Here is a 22156-nt window from a genome sequence, read left to right on the forward strand (position 1 = left end):
GGAATTGGAACATTGGGTATGGATCCTGGTTCCACTGTGGCCAGTGTATATGATCTTGAGCAAGGGGACTTCTCTCCTGCACTTTAGTCAAGAGGAAAATGGTTTTATCAATCCTAGAACACTACAGCATTAGGAGTTATTAATGCCTGAGGTTATATAGCTTGTAGACTCAGAGCCAGGGTCCAAACTCAGATCTTCTGATTTTGAATCCACTGTCTTCTATTGCACCAAATGATTTCCTTCATTTAGTTATTATTTTGTATTTGAGTCACCTCTGCCCCCACCCCAGGGAGAAGGGGGAGGAGGAGCCAGAAGGCTCATCCTGTGGACTTTCCCTCTGTCTCTCTGAAAATCCCACCCAATTATAGCATTACTGGAAGGAACCCCAGGCTTTGTAGAGAGGGGAGGGAGAGGGTGGAGTATGGGGACTGGAGGAGTTCACTTTGCAGCTGAAATGATCTGTTTCAGTCTAGAGGTCCTATTTTCTGTGGGGAAAGATTCCACTTAGGGTCTCCAATGGGACCTGAGCCAAGCCAGGCTTAAAGAAGAGATAAGAGAAAGAAGAATTTAGCCACATATTCTCCTCTGTTTGATGCCAGAATCCTGACTTTTTGGAGCTTAGCATGGGGAAATCTGGATGTTTGGGCTCTAGAGTGGTATGTTATCATGAAAAAACAGATCATCGTATTGAGAGTCAGAGGAGTTAGATTCAAATCCTGTCTCTACTGTTTACTTACCAGCTATGTCTTGTTCCCTCTTGAAAACTCATTTTCAACATATATCCAACATTGGTTTCTAAAGTTCCAAACTCTAAATTCTATGAACCTTGAATGGCTCCAGTTCATTTTCCCAAAAAAGATTTTTTTCCTCACTTCCTTCGAGTTAGCCCTTACCCTGAACCTGGAATGCCTGGAATAGTAAATACTGTGTCTAGGAAGAATGGACAAGAGGAGCTGCCAGAAACAATAAGGGAGAGACATTATTGGGAAATTGAGGAATAGTTTTGGGAATCAGCAGACCTGCTAGAGATTGCCTGCATGTTTGGGGAAAAGAAAAAATTTTCTTTCCTTATGGTAAGTAGGTAAGGCTCAGTCTGAGGTGGGGGAGTAAGAAGGCCCTTCAGAACCTTCATTCATCCTCTCTCCCTAATGGGCTTGAGAGAGGAGAGACTATCCTTGACTATTCCAATAATGAGACAGATTCTCTAGATCAATCGAGTTCTACCTGTGGGCCACCTCTTCTATGAAGCCTTTCCTGATCCCGCTATTTAGAAGTTGCACCTGACATAATGGAATTAGTACAAGACTGAAAATTGGAGAATTTGGATTCATCTATCAGTTTTACAACCTGGGACATCTTTGCCAAATAACCTCACTTCTCAGACATCCATTCCTTACTTGTAAAATGGGGACAACAGTGTTTTTCTACTGTCTAGGGTTGCGAAGGAAATATCTTCAAGTGCTAGGAAAATGGGAGTTAGCATTATCATCTCCTGGGACATTGTAGTCTTACCAATTTATCACTTCTTCATTTTCTCTATACATGTCTAATGTTCTACTACTATCCTTCAATAATCTTCTCGCTGAATAGAAGAAACTCTTCTTTTTTTTTGTATAAAGAACTCTCTTTTTCAAAATTTTAAATAGTGTTTTATTTTTCCAAATACATGCAAAGATAGTTTTCAACATTCATGTTTGCAAATCCTTGTGTTGCAATTTTTTCCCTTTCTCTCCCCTCCTCCATCCCCAGGTAGCAAGCAATCTGATGTAGTTTGAATATGTGCAATTCTTGTAATATTTTCTATATTCATCATGCTGCATAAGAAAAATGAGATCAAAAGAGGAAAAAAAACTCAAGCAAACAAGCAATAACAACAACAAAAAGATGAAAATACCATGATCCACATCCAGTCTCCAAAATTCTCTTGCTGGATGCTGATAACATTTTCCATCACAAGAGACACCTCTTGTTAAAGGTTATGTTAGTTGAGTTCAAGACCTGCGCAATTTAATCAATCAATCAATTAAACATTTTTAAAATGTCACTCATTGTACTTAAACTCTGGTCATACAATGACAAAGCAAAAACATTCCTGCCACCAAGAAACTTGGTCAATCTGGGAGACAGATTGTACATTTCTAGAAAATAGATTTTGATTGTGATGGGAAGGGAGTAGCACCAAAGGAGAATCAGGAAAATCTTCATACAAAAGGTGGCACTTGAGCTAAGTTTTGAAGGGAACTCGGGAATCTCAGAAAGATAGATGATAAAACTGAAAAGGCCTTGAGAGGAGCACCTGCAATGGACTAAATGAAGAGAATCTTATCACCAGAGGGTTGTTCCATAGAACTTAATTTGTAGTAGTCATTCCTCAGATTTATCTATTAAGTTTTATAGAAGCAGAGATCTACAAGAATAAAAAAAATCACAATAATGAAATCATGGCTCTAGAATATGGATGTACATATCAAGTGTTCTGTATGTGGTATATTGGAAATTTACTTGAGATCAGGTTCTGTGTTATTAACTATCATTATATCCCTAGCCTCTAGCATCTCAGCCCTCAAAGTGCCTCTTAAACCTTTCTTCCTTCATTTGTTTGTTCCTTTCTTTTTTCCTTCCTTTCTTCCTTCCTCCCTCTCTCCCTTCCTTCTTTTTTCCCTTTTGACCTCCTTCCAAATGAAAACAGTACCTTATGTTCCACATTGTGGTGAATACTGAGATGGATTCATTCAAATTCACCAAATATTTACTGACAACATGCAATGTGCAGCCTCTGAGAGAAATAAAAAAGTTTTAAGTAAGATATGGTTTTGAGCTTACAGAATAATAGTAGGAAGAAGTACAGAGAACTAAAATATAAAATAGCCCATTAGAATGGTGCAAAATGCTTCATAAGGATCTAGAACATGGAAAAAAAGCTGTTACTTTTACTCTGTGTGAATCTCAGTTCCTCATTTAGAGAAGGAGTTTCTGGAGGTTAGAAACTTCCTTGTGTTTCCTGTGGGAGTATCAGGACATAGGACTGGCTAGGCTCACCAGAGGTGCTGAGGAAATGTTTGGGTGTTTTTGAATGAAGTTAATTCAGGCATGATCTTCACTGAAGGACAGTGTATTATTTAATAAACATTGCAATAGGAGTCAGGAACTCCAAGTTTTACCCCTAGATTTTCTGCTGGCTAGATGTATTATAGTGGGCAAAATACCCACTCTGAATAATAATAATAATTGACATTTATATAATCACTTTATAGTTAGCAAAACACTTTACATAACATTAACTCATGTGATCCTCACAGCAGCCCTGTTAGATAAGTGCTACAGGGAATATTTCCCCAATTTTGTATGTGAAGAAACTGAGATCAAGAGAAATTAAGTGTCTGATGCAGCATCACAGAGCCAGTAAGAACCTGAGGGACAATTCAAAACCAATTCCATTCCCTAGACTACCCCACCTTAGTTTCCTTATCTGAAAAATAGGAATAGTAACATAGTCAAATAATATTGTTTTCTTCTCAAGGAATGTTGTGCAGAAATCTCTATATAAGCCCTAAGTATAAATCTCTATAACATTTTCTAGTGTTATAGAACTGGGAATTGTTAGTAAATAATTTCTTCCTGTCAACATTTGGTTGACTTGCTCTCAGAAGGCTGAGGAGGCCAGGTAAGGTCTTTCTTTCCCAGAATCCTCCTGTCTAGAGCATGGACTGAGAAAGGACTCCACCTGCAGCAAAAGCCCTGGAAATTGTAGGCCCTGAGCAATTAGACCTGTAGGTTTAAATGCCCCTAGTCCCAGGGATGGCAGAAAAAGCCAGAGGAGAGAACATGGGATGAGCCTATCAGTTCTGTTGAATTCAGCTTTGATCCATCTTGGCCAGAACCGTGCTTCACACCATTGTCCGAGTGAAAGTGTTCCCTCCATTCCCACATTTTTCTAGAGCATTTTGTATCTTTCCTTCATTCCTTCCATATTCTATCTCAGGCTGTACTTTTCTTTTAATAGCTAGGTGCTGATAGGTGAGACAGTGGTTAAAGCATTGGTCTGAGAGGATGTAAACTCAAATCTGGTCTCAGACACCTCACCTGTGTACCTCAGTTTCCTCCTCAGTAATGTGGGAACAATAATAGCACTCATCTTCTATGGTTTTTGTGAGGGCACTGAGATATTAGTAAAGGGATTTGCAAACATTCTGGCATTACATAAATGCTGTTATTTTTCAAGCTTTTTATTTTTTTATTCTTAAATTTCCTTATTTAATATTTCTATTTTCCTCTAGTTGCATTTAAAACCCTTCTTACATTTGTTTTTAAAACTTCGAGTTTAAAAAAATCCTTGAGATCTAGATTCTCTCCCTTATTCCCATCAACCAGCCCTCATTAAGAAAGAACACATGAAGTTATGCAAAACATTTCCACAAAAGACATGTTGTGAAAGAAAACATAAATTTTCCCATCTAAAAAAAAGCCCTCAAGAAAAAATAAATTACAAAAATGAGAGAGAGAGAGAGAGAGAGAGAGAGAGAGAGAGAGAGAGAGAGAGAATGCTTCAATCTGTATTCAGACACACAATTGGTTCTTTCTCTGGATATAGATTGGATTTTTCATCATGAGTCTTTCAGAATCATTGTGGATCATTGTATTGCTGAGAATAATAAAGTCTGATTATCTCAGAACATTGCTTTTACTTTGTACATGGTACATTTCACTTTGCGTTCATAGAGGATTTTCTGTAACTATTATTTTAAAAGAATAATTTTCTTAGTAGATATAATCAATCAGCATTTATTAAGCTCTTTTTATTTTCCATGCACAAAGAAAAAGCTAAAATGGAATCTGATGGCAATAAGCTGATATCGTAATTGGAGGAGCATCTCTATGAAAGGTCATTCTCCTCTATGGAGGATCAACATCTCTATGAAAAGGTCACTATAAGATACATAACCAAGCTTACACAAGGCAATTAGAGGAAGGAAGCCACTAGCAGCTGAGGGTATTTAAAAAGATCTGCATACACTAACATTTGAACTAAACCTTAAAGGAAGCCTAAGACCCTAAGCAATGGAGATGATGATAGAGATCATCCCAGATCATCCCATTGACAGCAAGGTCAGTTTGACCTATTTTTGGGTGCTTATTCTGTCATTTGCCATGGAAGTTATTTCTTTCCAACTTTGCTTTTTTTTTTTTTTTTTTTTTTTTTTTTACCAATTTGATAAGCTCAATAGAGTTAAGATCAATAGGAATAACCATTACCAAGGTGTGGAGATGAGAGATGAAGTAAAGGCAGAATCTATATGGTCCTTAAGAAATGTTTGTGGAGTTAAATCAATCCAGTTTCATTTGGTGTCTTTATGGGAGCCCTTGTAGCTGCAATATCAATTGACATTGTCAGTGGATATACTTCATAACATAATAGATAGAAAGTTGGCTTTAGAGTCAGGAAGATCTGACACATACTAGTTATGTGACCCTAGACAAGTTATTTAACTTATTGGTGCCCCAAGAAACTCTCTAAGATATGGTTATAGTTCTCAGATCTGGTAAAGGGAGGGCCCACATTGGGAGTTCCCCACACTGATGAAATCACAGTTCTGGACCACGTCCCAATTAAAATACATACATACATTGATATATATATATATATATATATATATATATATATATATATATGTATGTATATATAACCCAGGACCAGTGTCCATTGTGACACACACAACTCATCTTTCTCTCTGGATTTGTTCACTAATCTTTCCTTACCATGATAGGTTTGGGGATTTTCTCAGAAGGTATAGCCATGGGCAGCCAAGATGATGCAATTCAAACTCTCAGGGTCCAAGAGGGAGTCCTGATGTAGGAGGTACATTTCTACAGCCCACTACTGTAGCTCCTAAGCTGTCACCAGTATGTTTCTCATTTATACAAAATCAGTCACAATGACATCATTGATTATCTTAGAGGGAAACATTTATTAAACGAGTAGACAAATGCAAGAATGATCATATTTACTCAAAAGAAGGCAAAAGCAGGAATAATTAATATATCGCCATCCACCCATATGTCTGAGTCATGCTCTCCAACCAGTGCATGCAGAGTTGGGGAAGAAGGCATATACATGTAGAAATTTAGCAGTGAGACATAAAAACAACTCGGAAAACTCATATACATGGGGCAGTCCCTGACTCTGCATTGCAGTCCCTGGTGTCCTCAATATCTTTAGAGTACAGTTTGCACCCTGCATTATTTGGGCAAAACTCCTCTGCTAGCTGTTCCCCTTCTGGCCCTCGCAGCTTTATTCCTGAACAAAGCTATTTCTAGAAATAGAAAGTCTTTTAGTGCATAACCATTCATAGTAAATCACCGAGAAAGTGTGATATTCTTTTTAGCAAAATAAGACAGCTTGGTCTTCTTTTAATAGGATGGAGCTCCCTTAAGTTTCAAATTTGCCATAGTAATCATGGGATATGTGAGGGTTTCCCTTTCTTAATCAGTAGAGGGCAGTGTAGGGCAACAAGCGCAGATAACTCTTCAAAAAACATTAATTCTGCTTTCCTCCCATAAGCCCTGTTCTTCAGGGAAGAGTGTTCAACTCTCATTTTTGTATATTCGGTTCCTAGAACAGCATCTAACACGTTGTTGTTCAGTCGTTTCATTTCTCCATGATCCTGGAACTTTCTTGATAGAGATACTAGAATGGATTGTCATTTCCTTCTCCAGCCCACGTTACAGAAGAGGAAACTGAGGGAAATAGGATTAAATGGCTTGCTCAGTGTCACACAGGGAGTAAGTGTCTGAGGCCAGATTTGAACTTGAGCCTTCCTTCCTTCAGGCCCAGGTGCTCTATCCACTGTGTCACCTAGCTTTGCCCATAATAGGTGATAAAGAAGAGCTTATTGATGGAGCAATTCTTTTTTTTTTTTTTTTTTCATTATAACTTTTTATTGACAGAACCCATGCCAGGGTAATTTTTTACATTATCCCTTGCACTCACTTCTGTTCCAACTTTTCCCTTTCTTCCCTTCAACCCCTCCCCCAGATGGCAAGCAGTCTTATACATGTTAAATAAGTTATAGTATATCTAGATATAATATATGTGTGCAGAACTGTACAGTTCTCTTGTTGTACAGGAAGAATTGGATTCAGAAGGTAAAAATAACCTGGGAAGAAAAACAAAAAAAATACAAACAGTTTACACTTATTTCCCAGTGTTCCTTTTCTGGGTGTAGCTGATTCTGTCCATCATTGATCAACTGGAACTGAATTAGATCTTCTCTTTGTCGAAGAAATCCACTTCCATCAGAATACATCCTCATATAGTATCATTGTTGAGGTATATAATGATCTCCTGGTTCTGCTCATTTCACTCAGCATCAGTTCATGTAAATCTTTCCAAGGATGGAGCAATTCTTCATTATGCAATGAATTTTTTGGCCTAAAAGTGAGCTTGCTATTTATTTATCTCTATTAAATTCAATATTTTTAATTTTGGCCTATCATCTTGATCTATTGATCTATTTTTGGATGCCAATTCTGTCATCTTCCATGTTAGTTATTCCTTTCCAACTTTGCTTCTTTTACCAATCTGATAAGCTCAATATCTATCCTTTCATCCAAGTCATTGACAAAAGTGTTGAAAAAATGCTTTGAGCTTGTGGTCCAAATTGGGGGGATCAATGTTTCAGAGACAGCAAGGCACAATGGATAGAGGGCCAGTCTTGGAGTCAGGATTATGCGAGTTCAAGCTCTGCTTCTGATACAAACTGTGAATCTGGGCAAATCATTTAACTTCTTGGTGCCCCCTGGCCATTCTCTAAGGTTATAAGCTATAGAGAAATTAGTGTATTGGTGGATTTCCTTGAACCTAGGAAATCAAAGATCCAGATCCCTCCAAAATTGTTTTTATACTTAAATAAATTTTAGATCATACATAAACAAATCCTAAAATTTCATTATTTTAAAACCAATCAATGGGGAAATTTGTTCAGTGTACCCCTTATATTGGATCCTCCCTACTGAGCCCCGATTCTAAAATTCTCTATAGTCTAAACTGTTGGCAGGGCATGGAGTTGGGAAGATCAGAGTTGGAAAATAGAACTGAGGGAGTATCAAAAATATATATTATCTGACAAGATGAATGAAGTGAATGTGTAGGCTGAGATGGCATCTAGATTTAGAGAAGGCAGATGAGTTTGGGTGGAATGAAGAAATTAAATCAGCCACTAATTGATCAGTTTCTTAAAGGTTAGATTAATCATTGAATTGGGGTGGATAAAAGGATGGATATGCAAAGAAACATAATTGAATAGGAACATGAAAGAAAATGGAGAACATGTAGGTAAAAAGAAGACACTGATTAGAATCTAGGTAACAGGATTTATAATTTTCATGACATCTTTGTTAGCACGACTGAGGGAGATGGACTAAATCCCAGTCATTCATTCATTCCATAAACATTTATTAAGCAGCTACTATGTGCCAGACACTATACTAAGCTCTGGGGATACAAAAAAACAATAAAAGACAGTCCCTGCTCATCGGGAGTTCACAATTTTAATTGTGGCGGGGGGAAACAATATGGATATAATTTTGAACAAATAAGTTATGTGCCTGTTAAATTTGGAAGTAATAAATTGAGAGAAGATAGGAAAATTGAGGGGAATTGTGAAAGGCTTCCTTTTGAAAATAAAATTTTAGGGGCAGCTAGGTGGTGCAGTGAATAGAGCACCAGCCCTGAAGTCAGGAGGACCTGAGTTCTGGTCTCAGACACTTAACACTTCCTAGTTGTGTGACCCTGGACAAGTCACTTAACCCCAATTGCCTCAACAAAAAAAGAAAAGAAAAGGAGATTTTAGCAGAGATTTGAAGAAAGGTGACTGAATAACGGGGCCCAAAGATTAGTCAGTAATAATTTGAATTTAGTTTGGATGGAGGTTGCTAAGGTGGTACTCCAGAGAATCTCTATTCAGTTCTTTACAATTTAACATTTTTTATCAATGTTACAAAAGCTATAAAAGACTCAAAGCTGGGAAGGATCGATAATGAAGTAGATGACAAATTCAGGATCAATCCATAAGGATCTTGACAGCCTAAAATGCTGTACCAAATATAAGAAGATGAAATTTAATAGGAATAAGCATAAAATCCTATAGTTGAGTTCAGGGAATCATTTTCATATATCTATATATATTATCTAATATATCTATTACATATAGGTGTATATATATAAATCTCTCTCTTTATACATATATATGTGTGTGTATGTAAAGAGAAAGATAGAGACAGAATTAAAGAGACATAGCTGAATAGTAGTTTTCTTGAAAAACAGGGGTTTTAATAAATTGCAAATGGTATGAATCGACATTGTGACATAGCAGCTGAAAAAGAACATAATCTTCAGCTGCATTAAGAAGGGTACTTACAATGTGCAAAGAACATATATAGAGAGTAGAGAAATTTCCTTCAAATCAGAATGCTGACCATATGATCCTGCCTAAGCCTTTCTGAGTACCAGGAAAATCTCTAAGACTATAAATTGTGAAGCAGTTGCATTGGAAGTAGTTTTCTTTCTGGCAGTTCCTTACCTCAGTGAATTTGCAGATATAGATTTCTCTCCTCTATACCTTTTCAAGAAAAAGTCTCTAGAAAAAGAATAGTAGTAGTTTCTTAGTATTCTGCCTAAGTACTGTGCCTTAGACCACATCTAAAATATTGTGTTGAGTTCTAGTTGCCACATATGAGGAAGGATACTGATAAACTGGGGAGCACCTAGGGAAGAGTGACCATGGTGATACCCAAGGGCTTCATGATCATGCCATAAGATGGCCAGTTATAAGAAGTAAGGATGTCTAGCCTGGAGAAGAGGAGACTTGGTGGGAGTTGGGGGTGGTAGAGAACCATGATCATTCTCATGAAATAATTGAAGGTCTCTCATGAGAAAAGAAATAATTACACTTGCTCTGCTTGACTTCAGAGAGTAAAACTAGGAGAAAGGAGTTGAAATTGTAGAGAGATAATTTTAAACTTCAGGTTAGGAAAACTTGTCCAATATTCCTTTTCCCAATGCAACATGTAGAGTGATCTCATGTTCTTGGGATAATGGCAAGTTCCCTTCTTCAGAGACTTCTCACCCTGGACCAACCTGCTATATTCATCCTCTTTTTCCATCTCAGAGTCTCCATTTGGAGAAGGGTCAAGGTTGGCTATACTTCATGCTTCATTTCACTCCTGGGTAGGTTTATGATTTTGTCACTACTTCCCCTCCACACCTCTCACTTAATTTGCAGCATCCTACCTACCCCTCCATCCCTTTCAGCCCCTTTTATGTATTGTTTTTTTCTCATTATAATATAAACTCCTTCAGGTCAGGAACGGTCCTTTTGCTTGTATTTGTATCTTTGGTGCTTAGAACAGTGGCTGGTACATAGTGACTGTTTAATAAATGCTTTTTGCCTGTTGTTTGCCTCTCTTATTAGAGGACTTCAAGCAGAATAAAAGTTTGTTAGGATGTTGAAGGGCAGGCTCTTATTTATATTTAATTAATGGGCATCTCTTCAATTTCCAAATCTCTACCAATGCAAAAGAGCTGCTACAAATATTTTTGTAAAAATAGGCCCTCTCCTCCCTTTTTATCTCATTCGGCTATAGACCTAGAAGTAGCACTATTGGGTCAAAAGCTATGCACAATTTAATTGCCTTTTCAGTACAGTTCCAACTCGCTCTCCAGAATGATTGTATCAATTCACAATTCTTGTATATTAGTGTCCCATTTTTTCCACATCCCCTCCACCATTTATTACTTTTTTTATCGTATTAGCCAATTTGATAAAAGTAGTTTTAATTTGAATTTCTTTAACCAATAAGTACTTAGAACAGTTTTGTATGATTATAGATAGTTTTGATTTCTTCATTTGAAAACTGCTTGTTCATATCCATTGACCATTGTATTTGAAAATTAAAATTTCTGTTTAGCTTTGGTATTTTAATCAGGAAAAGTTTGAAAATTCCCTATTTCATTTAATACCCATCCCCCTCTCTATAATATGGATTATGCTCAGTTTTGCTGGGTAGGTGATTCTTGGTTGTAATTTGAAGCTCCTCTGCCTTCCCAAGTATCATATTCCAAGTTCTTAGATCCTTTAATGTAGAAGCTGCTAAATCATGTGTAATCCTGATTATGGCTCCTCAGTATCTGATTTCTTTTTTTTTTTCTGGCTGCTTGTAGTATTTTCTCCTTGACCTGAGAGTTCTGAAATTTATCTATAATATTCCTAGGTGTTTTCATTTTAGGATCACTTCTAGAAGGTGATGTAGATTCTTCAAATGACTATTTTAACCTCTGATTCTAGGATATAGTTCTTTGTTAATTTCTTGAACAATGTTGTCCAGGTTTTTTTTTTTTCATCATGACTTCCAGGCAGTCCAATAACTCTTAAATGATCTCTTCTAGACCAATTTTTCAGGTGATTTGTTTTCCCAGTGAGATAATTCACATTTTCTTCTATTTTTTCATTCTTTTGATTTTTTTTTTTGCTTGATTCTTGCTGTCTCATGGAGTCATTAACTTCTACTTGCCCATTTCCAATTTTTAAAAGAACCATTTTTTCACTTATCTTTTATACCTCCTTGTTTTAGTTAGCCAATTTTACTTTTTAAGGAATTGCTTTCTTCAGTGAAGTTTTGCACATCTTTTTTTTCTATTTTTTTGTGCTCCCTTTGGCAAACTGCTGACTCTTTTTTCATGATTCTCTTGCACAACTCTCATTTCTCCCAAATTTTCTTTTGCTTCTCTTATTTGAGTTTAAAAATCCTCTTTTGAACTCTTTTAGGAATTCTTTTTGGGCCTAAGATCAATTCATATTTATCTTTCAGCCTTCACATATAGGCATTCTGACATTGTCATCCTTTTCTGAGTTTGTGCTTTGATCTTCCTTGTTTCCATAGTAGCTTTCTCTGGTCAGAGTTTTATTTTATTTTATTTTTTCTCATTTTCCAGCCTATTTCACGACTTTTAAAGTTGAGCTCTGCTCTTGATCATAGAGGATACTGTCCCAAGCATCTTGCCTGGGTGGGCTCTGGCTATGGCCTACTGGGCCAGGGTCTCTGGACCTGAAGATAGCCTGCTGTGCTAGGGCTACAGGGAGTGATGGGCTTGGTCACTTGCCTTCTACACTGGTGGCTGGAGGTTTCATCTTGGAACTGTACTGCTAACTTTTGCTGGGGCTAGGGACATCTCTCTGGCTTGCCTACATATTGCCTATGGTGGACTGTGCTCCTCTTTTACCCAAGTGAGAAAGACCTTTCCTGGAGTCCTAAGTTATCTTGAGATGGAAAAGTATTTTACCCTATTCTTTTGTGGGTTCTGTTATTCCATATTTCATTCTGAGGTATTTGAAGGGGAATTTGGGAGAGCTCAAAAAAAAACCCCCAAAATCCAAACCCCTGACTGATAGTGCTGGATTTAAATTAAATCTTCTTAACTCCAGGCCCAGTGCTTTGTGCACTGTGTCAACTTCCTGCTTCTTGGGCCAGAGGGTTTCGGTTAGGAGAGGAGATCAGATAGATATTTTTTTATTTTATTCATTCATTCATTTATTTTAAAAACATGCATAGATAATTTTCAACATTCACCCTTGCAAAATCTTGTATTCCAAATTTTTTTCTTCCCTTCCCCCCACCCGAGGGGGCAGACCCCAGATGGCAAGTAATCCAATATATGTTAAACATGTGCAGTTCTTCTACACATATTTCCACAATTATTCATGCTGCACAAGAAAAATCAGATCAAAAAGGGGAAAAAATGAGAAAGAAAACAAAATGTAAACAAACAAGAATCAGGTACTTTTTAGAAGATTTGGAGAAATCCCTGAGTAGGAATAGGTCCCAACCAAATCAGTAAGAAAGGCAGAAATGTGCAGTTTGGGCATGGAAAGTGTCAGCATTTAGTCTTGTCCTAGTTTTGGTGAAGAGGCTAGAGTTAGAGAAGGGGAATCCTGACCACCATCCAATCTAACATTTTATGTTCTCATTTCTATTCCTACGGTGAAAGGGAAGAAATATGGTAGATGAAAAAGAATGATGAAGGGGAGGGGGAAAGGCAAAGAAGAAAGAAAGAAAAATCAATGTCTGGAAAGAAGCCCTCCCAGAATCCTGGGAGCTGGGAAAAAGTCTGCATGGCCTGGGTGGGTCTATTAAAATGGCTCCTCAAAGTAATCACAGATAATTAAAGAAGTCCCATTTCTTTAGCCCATTAAAGTTTGCAAAGCATTTTCCTTATGTCCCAGAGATGATTAGGCAATTTTCTTTGGCACAGCCCTCTGGCAAACATCAACCAGGAGCCACTGATAGTTTAGCAAGGAGTTCTGATCCACATGTGTCCCTCCCCACAGAGTCTGCCCAATTTTCTTGGAGGGGTCCCAGGGAGTTCCTCTGATCATCCTGATCATCCATCTCCTCTCCATTTCCTTTAAAGGAAGCAGATGAGAATTCTGAGGCCTAGAGATAGAAGATTGCTTGTCTAAGGTCACACAACTCCCAAGTATTGATCTAGGCCATCACTGGAAGGTTAGAAGAAAGATGAGACACGTAATCAATCAGAGTAGTGAATTCAATTTAATCAATTCACTTAACCTAAATAAAGACTATGATATACTGGAAAAAAGAGTGGATTTGGAGGTCTCAATTTGGTTTCAATTTCCTCATCCGTAAAAATAATCTCTAATGTTCCTTAAAGTTCTAAATTTTACAAACCAGTTCAATTCAATCCTACAAACACTTGCTGAGTATCTACTATATACTCGGCAACTATAGAGATAAATAGTCTAATGAACATTTATTAAGTACCTACATGTGTTAGGAACTATACTCTACAAGCTGAAGATACAAAGGGGTAAAAATAGACTTTGCTCTCAAGAAGCATATATTCTAATGGGGGAGATAACCTGTAAATATCTAGGTAGATACAAGACTTTTACAGGGAAAATTAAGATAGCATAGTTAACAATAACTTGCCTTTTTCTAGTACTTCAAGGTTAGTTTACCTTTCCTTACAATAATCTCATGAACCTAATTTCTGAGATTATTCTATTATTTTATAGTTTTTAGCTATTTAATTGTTTTTATTTTTTTTAATTAAAGCTTTTTATTTTCAAAGTGTATATATGGATAATTTTCAACATTCATCCTTACAAAACCTTGTGTTCTAATTTTTTTCCTTCCTTCTTCCCACCCTCTCCACTAGATGGCAAGTGATCCAATATATGTTAAACATGTGCAATTCTTCTATACATATTTCCTCAAATATCAGGCTGTACAAGAAAAATCAGATCAAAAAGGGAAAAAAATGAGAAAGGAAACAAAATGCAAGAAAAAAAAAACAAAAGAGTGAAAATGCTATATTGTGATCTACACTCAGTCCCCACAGTCCTCTCTCTGGGTGCAGATGGCTCTCTTCATCACAAGACCATTGGAAATGGCTTGAATCATCTCATGGTTGATGAGAACCATGTCCATCAGAATTGATCATCATATAGTCTTGCTGTTGCTGTGTACAATATTCTCTTGGCTCTATTCACCTATCTCATTATCACTTCATGCAAGTCTCTCCAGGGTTCTCTGAAATTATCCTCCTGATTGTTTCTTATAGAACAATAATATTGCATAACATTCATATACCATAACTTCTTCAGCAATTCTCTAACTGATGGGCATCCACTCAGTTTCCAGTTTCTTGCCACTACAAAAAGGGAAATTGTAGAGATTTTTATTCCTATCCTGAATCTAAGGAATCTAATGATTTGTTGAGGAAGGTATTTGTACAAAGTCATATAGGGAATGACCAGAAAAAACACTTGAACTTACGTGTTTGTTCTCCTTATTGCAAATTATACTATACCACAATTTACAGATATGTATGTGTGTGTGTGTGCACAGCAGGACACACACACACACACATACATACACACACACTGACAGACAAATAACCAGAATACAAAGCCATGTGTGTAATCATTTGAGTGGTATAAAACACTAGGGGTGATCACATCTATCTGGGAATACTAGGGAGAGTTTCCAGGAACTGGTGTCATTTGAGCTGGGACTTGAAGAATGCATAGAATTTCATTTGTTTAACATTTGGGATAAAAGGACATTAGATGGGGATTCCTGACCACCATCCAATCTAACATTTCACCTTTTCTTTTTTTTGCTCCTTGAGTGAAGGGGAGGAAGTATAATAGATGAGCAAGAATGATGGAGGGGAGAGGAGAAGGCAAAGAAGAAAGGAAGAAAGCTAATATCTAGAAGGAAACCTGAGTAAAGGAGGTAGACAGGAATAAGATAGGCTTACTAATATTGGGATAGATCTAAGAGCAGTAGAAGGAAGTAATGTGAGACAAATCTGGAGAGATGCACGGGAGCTGAATTTTGGAGGGCCAGGATAAGAGGTTTAGACTCGAAGGATAGTGGGAGCTAGTTAATGGGCAAGACACTGAAGGTTTTTGAGTGGAGGAGTAGAGTTTGAATTTGAATTAAACAAATGTTACAGGTCTCCTACTGATGAGATGACCCTAGCAATACTGTCAAGGACAGATTGGAAAGGATGAAGCTGGAGAAAGAGACATCCATCAGGAAGCCAGAGGACCTAGCCTGATGGTGGCAGTGGAAGTTGTAATAAGGTGACAGATGCAAGAACATTTGAGAAATAGGCCTGGGAGCTGATGAACTGCGAGCTATGAGTGATAGGGAGAGCCAGATTTTTCAACTGTAGAGTCCTGGAAAGAGTTCCAAATCTGGAAGGCAGAGAGACTTGGGTTGGGATCCTGGATCTTCCATTTATTAGATATGTGATTTTGCACAAGTTATTTAAACCCTTCAAGCCACTGTTTCCTCATCTTTAATGTTTCCTCATTACATCAAAGTTCTGTGATTTCATCTTTGCAAAGAGCCTTCTTCCCACTGCTGAAGATTACAACCCTCCTACAATTTAGAAGGTCATCTAGGGTCATTTCAATTGAAAATTGTATCCCACTATTTCCTCATCTTTAATGTTTCCTCATTACATCAAAGTTCTGTGATTTCATCTTTGCAAAGAGCCTTCTTCCCACTGCTGAAGGTTATAACCCTCCTACAATTTAGGAGAAGGTCATCAAGGGTCATTTCAATTGAAAATTTTGTCCCTTCACAAGCCAATCGATGGGGCCCCTTTCTAAAGTAACATGGGTTGATTAAGGAAGATATAGTTTTTCACTGAGCTTTTACTTAAATATTTTCCAGTTCCATATGAACTGCTGAGAATTATATCTGCTGCCAGTCTTGGAGAACCCACAGACTCCTTCATGCTAAGAAGAGGAATTGGAATAGGACTCTAAGTGTAGATTATATGTGAAAAAGAATAATCATCTCACAATTGTTGCAAAGTGCCATGAAGGGTATCTGGTTTCCCCTGCTCTCCCTTACTTTCCAGATTTGAACTCAGATGCTTTAATTCCAGGGCCAGTTAATCTGTATTCTTAATGTACCAGGACTTGGGCTTAGTTATCTTTTCTTTAGACCTGGAAAGATGGGTCAGCCCAGGTCCTCAAAGAGTTGTCTTTGTAAAAAAACAAAAAAGGTGCTTTATAAATTTCAAAGCTCAATTGAAATGGTTTCTATTAGGGGCAGCTGGGTGGTGCAGTGCATAGAGCACCAGCCCTGAAGTCAGGAGGACCTGAGTTCAAATGTTGGCCTCAGACACTTAATACTTCCTAGCTGTGTGATCCGAGGCAAGCCACTTAACCCCAATTGCCCCAGCAAAAAAAAGAAATGGTTTTTATTATGAGCTTTATTTGAATATATTTATTTATATGAAGCTTTGTTTATGTTGAGTTTGAGGTACTCATAGACACTGGCCAAGTAGGATTGTGGGTCTGGAGCTCTCGAGAGGAAGAAGAGCTAGATATAAAAATTTGATAATCACCTGGCTACAAGTGGTAGTTGAGTATAGAATTACGGAAGCAAATTAAATCCACCAAAGGAGAGCTTGGTGTAGAAAGATGATAGATAAGGGGCAAAGACAGAATCTTAGGGGAATGTTTATATTAAAAATAGGTAGGAGGAATCATGGTATAATAAGGAGAATTCTCAACCCAGGAAAAACTAAGTTTGAATCCTACCTCAAATATACATTAGCTATGTAACAACGGGTAAGTCACTTAGCCTTTCTGAGTTCCAGTGTTCTCATCTGTATAATGGGCATAATTATGCCTGCAATAGATTTGACTTATAGGTTTGCAGAGAGGCTCAAAGTGCTTTGCCACCTTTAAGATCATATATAAATGTTAGTTCTTTTTACTATTAAGATGATCCAGCAAGAAATTTGGAATTTTGCAATAAGGTGACTAAAGTGTCCCCAGCCTTCGACCAAGAGACTGCACTGCTAAACGTATGCCCCAACGAGGTGAATAGCAAAAAGAAGGTCCTATATTCAGCAAAATATTTACAGTAGTACTTTTTGTGTTAGCAAAGAAGTGGCAACAAAGTAAATGTTCATCTACTGTGTAATGGCTGAGGATGCTGTGGTGTACAAAATGTAATGGAATATTATCATGCCATAAGAAATGATAAACATGATGAATATAGGGTATATAGGAGGATTTACACAAACTGATGTGAGATAAAGTAAGTAGAGTCAAGAAAACAACATTATACAATAGTGACAACAAAGCAAATGGAAAGAAATAGCAAATCACAAAAAATCCAAAACTTCCTTTCCTTCCTTCCTTATTCATTTTTTATCCAAAGAAGGAATATAATAATACCAATAATAACACTTAAATGGTATTTTAAGGTTTGCAAAGTACTTTATAAATATCTCATTTATCCTCACAAAATTCCTAGGAGGTAAGTGCTATTATTATCACTCCTATTTTGTAGATGAGCAAACTGAGGCTGAGAGAGGTTAATTAACTTGCCAAGTTCACAATAAATCATCTAGAAAGTATCTGGAGGTGGATTTGAATTTAGGTCTTCCTGATTTCTGTTCTCTTCCCTGTGCTACTTGTCTCCCTTTACTACCTCCGTATTCCCCACCCCCAACCAACCAGAACCTGGTAGAATGCTATTTCTCTGGGAGGATAATGCTTCCTCTGGGATCTAGGGCCCTGAAGAAGCTAAGGATGGTAGAGTCATGGGGGTGTAGGGGGTGGAGGGGAGAAACCTGCTTATTAGCTAATGGTGTGTCCTTGAGAAAAGTCATTTTTGCACTTTGGACCTCAGTTTCCATTTCTTCTCTAGATGGTTTATTAAGTCTTCTCTGTCTCTAAATCCTATGATCCAAAATGGTCAAAGGATATGAACAGACAATTTTCAGATAAAGAAATTAAAACCATTTATAGTCACATGAAAAAAAAATGTTCTGAATCATTATTGATCAAAGAACTGCAAATTAAGACAACTCTGAAGTACCAGATTTAATAAAAAAAAATCCTATGATACTAAGTGCTTGAATCACAGTCACTATACTCCCTGAGTTGGGGACAGTCTGGTCCCTTCCTCATCTCTAAATCCTGTGATCCCAATTTCCATAACTGAATTTCTTACTAATTCCACAATGGACTGTGTCCTCTAGTGGCCAACATATAAAACTGCATCTGCAGAATTGTCATTTCTACTTTGTATGAGATAGAAATGGTTCAAATCAATTCAGTTCAATTAAAATCATTTCATAGAAATCATAACTTTAACCGTTAGGAACCTTATAGAGCAACCAGTCTATGTGATGCCCCTCAATTTTGTTTAAAAAACCTATCATTAGTTAATCAATCAATAAGTATTTATATGTGGCAGACTCTGTACTGTGCCCTAAGATTGAAAAGGTGCCCTAAGGAACTTAAAGGGAGATGATATGAACCTAAAAATGCATTTGTAAAATATATCCAGGTTAATTGGGAGAAGATGAACTCTCATTTTTGGAGGGATCCTAGGAAGGTCTCACATGGAAGATAGAGTTTGAGTTGAACTTTGAAGGAAAGTAGGTATTATAAGAGGAAGAGGTAAGGAAGGCAAACCAGATATGGGGTGATCTTTGTGCATAGAGATGAAAGATGGAGGGTTGTGAATGAGGAACCTCAAGAAGACCAGTCTAATTCAAGGGAGTCATAAGTTTGAAAGTTGGTTGGATCTAGGTAGTGAAAGACTAAAAATTTTTTTCTGTCATTAGAATTTTTTTCTAATTAGAAAATTCCAATTTTCCAATAGTTTTCAACATTAATTTTTATTTTTTGATTTTGAATTCCAGCTATTTTCTCTCTCTCTCTTACTTTCCCCCTCCTCAAGACATCAAGCAATCTAAAATTGTATATATATACAACCAATAAATCTATTCTCATATTTGTCATGTTTTGCAAGAAAAATCAGACCAAAAAAGGGAAAAAACCATGAGAAAGAAAAATCAGGCAAACAAACAAAAGGTTGAAATAGTATCCTTCGATCTGCCTCCAGTCTCCATAGTTCTCTCTCTGAATACGGAGAGCATTTTCTATCCTAAATCTATTGGAATTGGAAAGGTTTTAATTTTAATTCCAAATACTAATAGGGAGCCATTAGAGTCTTTTTAGATGGGAAGATATGGTGATACCTATGTTTCAGGCATATCACTAACAATTTTGTGGAGAATGGATTAAAGAGAAGAAGAGGTAGAAAGAAAGATCAATTAGGAGGTAATTACAATAGTTTGTTTCAAGAGGTGATGAGGGTGATTATGTAGGTGGAAAGGGAAGAGTGAATGCAAGAGAGCAGGAGCAAAAATGGACAAGATTTGGCAACTAAATGAGGGAGAGGGAGGAAATGAATATTACTCAAAGACAGTGAACCTGGGTGACTTGAAGAATGATGATATTCTCTTCAGAAGCAAAAAAAGTTTGAAAGGGGAGGCAAGGCTCTTGAGAATCACAAAATGATATCGAAAGTCTTACAGTGATACATTATAGAGTGGAAGAAATTGAGTTTTTAAAGACTCTGGAAGTTTGGAGGGCAAATTCTGACAAAAAAGGGCTTTGAATATAGTCCCAACAGTAGTTGTGTCCACTTTCTAAAGACTAGTTTTCTAAGGGAGGAGAAGCACTCACCAGCAGACTAGCCTCTTGATGATCTATTCTTTGATCATGGAAATCCATGAAACAAAAATATAAAATGGTGTCAGTCCTAGTGGCCAAGACCTTTCCACTTCCTAGGCCATGTTTGCAATGGTGAGAATGGAGACAGAAGAGGCTAAGGATCATACCATTTTTAGATTGCCTATAAACCTTTTTAGTTATTGGTACTCTAAATTCGAGAGCCCCATCCAGTGACCAATGAGTAGATATATCACTGCAGGAAATAATTCATATCCATCTAGCCATTCTTACCATTAAACAAACAAACAAACAAACAGCACATCCCCAAAAGAAAGAAATACCTGAATGGAAGTCATCATGTGTGATTAAAAATAAAAGAGCTTGTCATATCCTGAGGGAAAGGAAAAACCAATGGGCACATGAGAACACATGCTCCACTGATATTCTCATGATGTCAGAAACCATTAAGGGCACATCAGCAATTGTATCTGCCAGATATTTCAGTGCCCATAGATATAGTTCCTCTGGGCCTGGTGACTTGAATTTGCGAAGATTATATAAGTTCTCTTCTTAGCGTCTTGCTTCTTTGCGGTTTCAACTCCTGTTAACTGTTTTTAACTTATTATTTCTAGCCCAAACATCATCACTTTTGGTAGAGAAAACAGAAGAGAAATAAAATTGAATGAATCTTCCTTCTTTCCATTATCTGTTATTATCTCATCCATTTCAAGAGTCCCATCTTTTTCAGTTCAACAAACAAACACTCTTTGGGAGGTTTTGAGAATTCATTATTTTTCTAGGCTTTAATACTCTCCAAATCTATCTACACACACACACACACACACACACACACACACACACACACACACACACACAAGAGGCTGGCTCTTAATTAATGCTTGTTGGCGGACTGATGTTCTTCTTTAGAATTGTGCTCCTCTTCTATATTCATTCTCAATTATCAGGTCTTACCCTCTACCTCTTTCATACATACTTCCACACACAAACTTAATCTTAGTTTGTTGATGAACCTCCTGTAGAATTTGAGTAATTTACTACCTATCACAGTGTTTGACACATAGTAAACCCTTAGTAAATGCTTGTTTGTGTCCTTCCATTCTCCTTAGAGTCAGGTTATCATGGCCACACACCTGGACTTCTTTAATTTATTCCTAGTCTCCAAATTATTAAAAAAAAATCTACAAGTCTTATAAGAGAACAATAGAATTCTTGAGATATATTCCTTTTTCTTTTAATTAAAGCTTTTTATTTACAAAACATATGGGTAATTTTTCAACTTTGGGCCTTGCAAAGCCTTTTCTTCCAAATTATCCCCTCCTTCCCCCCATCTCCTCCCTTAGATGGCAGGTAGTTCAATACATGTTAAATATGTTAAAATATATATTAAATATATATACATATTTATAAATATATATGATGTTATGATATATATGATATAATGATATAATATAATAATATATATAAATATACATATTTATTCAGTTATCTTACTGCACAAGAAAAATTGGATCAAGAAGGAAAAAAATAACTGAGGAAGAAAACAAAATGCAAGCAAACAACAACAGAAAGAGTGAGAATGCTATGTTGTGTTCCACACTCAGCTCCCACGGTCCTCTCTCTGGGTGAATATGACTCTCTTCATCACTGAACAAGTGGAACTGGTCTGAATCATCTCATTGTTGAAGAGAGCCACACTCATCAGAACTGATTATCATATAGTCTTGTTGTTGCCATGTACAATGATCTCCTGGTTCTGCTCATTTCACTTAGCATCAGTTCATGTAAGTCTCTTCAGGCCTCTCTGAAATCATACTGCTGATCCTTTTTTTTTTAAACAGAAAAATAATATTCCATAACACTCATATACCATAACTTATTCAGCCATTCTCCAACTGATGGGCATTTATTCAGTTTCTTGCCACTACAAAAAGTGCTACCACAAATATTTTTGCACATGTGGTTCCTTTCCCTCCTTTAAGACAGTGAGATATATCCTGAGCATCAGGATAGGCTTATGGATATCTATAGACTGAGCCTGAGTCTGTAATGGA

The sequence above is a fragment of the Sarcophilus harrisii genome, chromosome 1 (assembly GCF_902635505.1).
Source record: "Sarcophilus harrisii chromosome 1, mSarHar1.11, whole genome shotgun sequence".
Lineage (NCBI taxonomy): Eukaryota > Metazoa > Chordata > Mammalia > Dasyuromorphia > Dasyuridae > Sarcophilus > Sarcophilus harrisii.